The 4,052-nt window shown below is 40.5% G+C and overlaps 1 long non-coding RNA gene across 3 annotated transcripts in view; it reads right to left on the reverse strand.

Annotated features, from left to right (window-relative positions):
* Window positions 1-2,258, reverse strand: part of LOC149137934 (uncharacterized) — a 6,381-nt gene extending 4,123 nt beyond the window's left edge. For all 3 annotated transcript variants that reach the window (XR_016240648.1, XR_016240651.1, XR_016240649.1), the window contains exon 1: window positions 1,858-2,258. This is a non-coding gene — a long non-coding RNA (uncharacterized LOC149137934). The remainder of the gene's footprint in view (window positions 1-1,857) is intronic.
* Between the last annotated feature and the right edge of the window lie 1,794 nt (window positions 2,259-4,052).

Genomic DNA, 4,052 nt, shown 5'->3' on the forward strand with positions numbered 1-4,052 from the left:
CTCTCTCTTCAGTCCTCTTTCTGTGTGTGCCACAGTCTTTTGAAAATTTCTCACTTCCGGTCGACAATGCAATCGTGTGGAAGTTGGACATGTCACCAACAGTGACCTCCACAAACCATTGTGTTGGATAACGGGAATATGTGAGAGATGGCGGCACCAAGGCCACCACCACCACGATCACAACCAAAACCACAACCACGACCACGACCACCACCTCCACCACCACGGCTACCATTTCCACCACCACACCACCACAACCATCACCTCCACCACCACGGCCACCACAACCACGAACACGACGACAACCGCCACCACCACCACCACCACCACCACCACCACCACCGCCACCACCACCACCACCACCACAATCACCACTACCACCACCGCCACCACCACCACCACCACCACCACTACCACCACCACCATCACGACGACCCCCCCCACCAGTAACAACAACAACAACATCACCAACAACAATTCCAGGACTAATAACTTTATTACCATAACAAGCACTGATACAGCATTCATCATCATCATCATCATCACCATCACAACTCGATCAACAACAACAACAACAACTAAAATGCAAGACCACCATCACTATCACTTTTATCCCAATCAACACCGATACCACCACCGACTACAACAGTAACAGTAACAGCAATATGAATACTACTACCTCCACCACCACCAAAAAGAAGAGTAACGCCTTCATCTCCACTACAACCACCGCCACAAACAACCACAACAACAGCAAAAACAACACCACCAACTGCGGTAATAGCAACACCGATACCACTATCACAGCCACCGATACCACCACCACTACCACCTTACAACAATCACCCACTAGCAGTAATAACAACAATAACAACACCTCCACCACCACCACCACCAGCACTAACAATAACAACAACACTAACATCACCACCACCACCACCACCACCATCAACAACAATAACAAAAAGAAACAAGAATAACAAGAGTAAAACACCATCAACTTCACCAGCAACCCCACCACCACCGCCATCACCTCCATCACCTCCGTCACCTCCATCACCACTAACAACAACAATAACAAGATGACGAATAAGAACAATAGTGAAGCTGTATTAGAATTGAATTGCTATGAGATGGTTGATAAGGTGAGTAGATGGGAGTTGCGATGAAGTGGAGACAAGCAGAGATAAAAAGCATATCAGGTGCACCAAACTAAGCTACGTATGTGTGTGTATATGTCTGTATCTATTGTATGTCTATGTATATATGCATATATTTGTACGTGCGCGTGTGTGTACGTATGAGTGTTTGTATGTATGAATATTTGTTTGTATGCATGTATATGTGTGAATGTGTTTGTATTTGTAGGCGAGCTCGGTTTTTTTTTTGGTAAATTCTCTATTTTTCTTTTGCAAACAACTTAATTTTTTTTCTTCTTCAAGGTAAATAAATAGTAAACAAGTTAGTGTGCTCACAGGCAGGCAGACACACAGACGGCTATGTAGAAGCAAATACGGGCGCTCACCCGTGCATACACCACAGTAAAAAACAACAACAATGACGTGCAACCTTAAACACACACATCTACATATATATAAGCGCGCGCACACATACACACACTCACACACACACACACGCACACACAAGAATATGCTCATACGCCTGCATAGAGATTGCATTTAATTCTCAATGGTATGTGTATGTATGTGTGTACGTACGTACGTATGTATGTATGCATCTATCTATCTATCTATCTATCTATCTATCTATCTATCTATCTATCTCTACATACGCAGACATTCATATATACGTAAATGTATGTAGCAATGTATGTATAATTTAGGTATATTTACGTACAAACAGAGCACTCTGTACATTGGATAGAGTATATATTTGCAGAACTGTTGTTGACTCAAGCTCAAGCGTTATTCGCAGTATGAACAACACATAAAATACGTATCTAGTTGCTTCGATTTTCGCCGTAATACACACACCCACCCACACACACACACACACACACACACACACACACACACACACACATACATGAAATTCTTTTAGGGAACTGGATCTCGAAATACATGTAAAGCTGTAAATAAAAGCCTGAAAACACTGGGCTGGAAATCTTTTTGGATAGAAAAAGTCGAAAAGCTCGAAATCCTATCCTAAAAGGTTTTTCATCCTTATGTTTCCATGATATTATTTACAGCTTTATATGTACTCCGAGATCCAGTTCCGAAGAAAAAAAAAAGGACTTATTTCAAGGTCTTTCAAAAACTTATAAATTCTTATGACGTCAACAATAACAAATTGTGAGCAATTGTGAATCTTTCTTCACATGAAACCATTGGTTGCCATGTTAACCGACAAATCAAAATGTATATACATACATACATACACACACATACACATATGTATGTAATATGTGTATATATGTATGTCTCTCTCTCTCTCTCTCTCTCTCTCTCTCTCTCTCTCTCTCTCTCTCTCTCTCTATATATATATATATATATATATATATATATATATATATATATGTTTAATTTTCGAGGAAAGATCCAGAAAAATAGTTACCAGGGTAGCCAAATGTCATATAAGCACTTGATGATGTTAGTAACCACACATACATAATCGTCATCATCATCATAATCATCCTCATCATCATGATCATGATCATCATCATCATCATCATCATCCAGCGTTTTAAATAAGGGGTTTGACCTCGTTAACGGGGATAGCCGGATCTACCTCAATACCATAGCAACCGAGGTAGGCAGGTACAGCCCACCCCAACCTTAGGACTGGCTGACAGGTGCCCATTCTCCCTTGCATATCATGAGGCAGTTTTGGAGCTGTATTTTTTACGGGAGCATGCTCTTGTTTACGCCCATCCTCAGTTTCTAGACATGAGTGGTCACGAGACCAAGGCCTCTACCACGATTTTTAAGAAATGTGGTGGAAAACTAACTCAGGAGAAGTGAGACGTGTTTTAGAGGATATAAGAGAAATTGAAAATGGAGACAAAAGCACAAGACATTATTTAAATCATTGATTTAAATAACATTTTGTACGTTTGTCTCCATTTTCCATTTCTGTGTGTGTGTGTGTGTGTATCGTGGCAGTTCGTCGGTTACGACGACGAGGGTTCCGGTTGAGCTGATCAACGGAACAGCCTGCTCTTGAAATTAACGTGCAAGTGGCTGAGCACTCCACAGACACGTGTACCATTAACGTAGTTCTCGGGGGAGATTCAGCGTGACACATAGTGTGACAAGGTTGGCCCCTTTGAAATACAGGTACAACAGAAACAGGACGAAACAGTGAGAGAAAGAGTACAGCAGGGTTAGTCACCACCCCCTGCCGGAGCCTCGTGGAGCTTTAGGTGTTTTAGCTCAATAAACACTCACAACGCCCGGTCTGGGAATCGAAACCGCGGTCCTACGACCGCGAGTCCGCTGCCCTAACCACTGCTCCACACACACACACACACACACACACACACACACACACACACACACACACACACACACACATGTAGGTGACTAATTTGCATGGAACAGCGACTAATACACATGTTTTAGTTTTGCTTTCATAAAAACCCAAACAACGCAAGTTATAAAAAATTATTTTGATTATTTGACCTTGTATTTCAATATTTTAGGTATAAGAACCCTTCTTCAGGAAATCTTCGGAGCAATGCTGTTGTGAGCTGACATCCCTGTTCTATTGTGTGTTTATGAAGGTTTTCTTTTCGCAGAATACATCGACTTGTATGATTTTTTTAATAAACTGCATTGGTTTGGCTTTCTAAAAAAATAACTGAAAACATTAATGTATGTATGTATGTGTGTATGTATGAATGTATGTATGTATGTATGTAATGTATGTATGTAATGTATGTATGTATGTAGAGTGTGTGTGTATGTATGTGCATGCGTGTGTGTATGTATGTATATGAATATATATATATATATATATATATATATATATATATATATATATATATATATATATATATATATATAGAGAGAGAGAGAGAGAGAGATTTAAAG

The sequence above is a fragment of the Octopus bimaculoides genome, chromosome 1 (genome assembly GCF_046866305.1).
Source record: "Octopus bimaculoides isolate indiv1 chromosome 1, ASM4686630v1, whole genome shotgun sequence".
In the NCBI taxonomy this organism is placed as follows: Eukaryota; Metazoa; Mollusca; class Cephalopoda; order Octopoda; family Octopodidae; genus Octopus; species Octopus bimaculoides.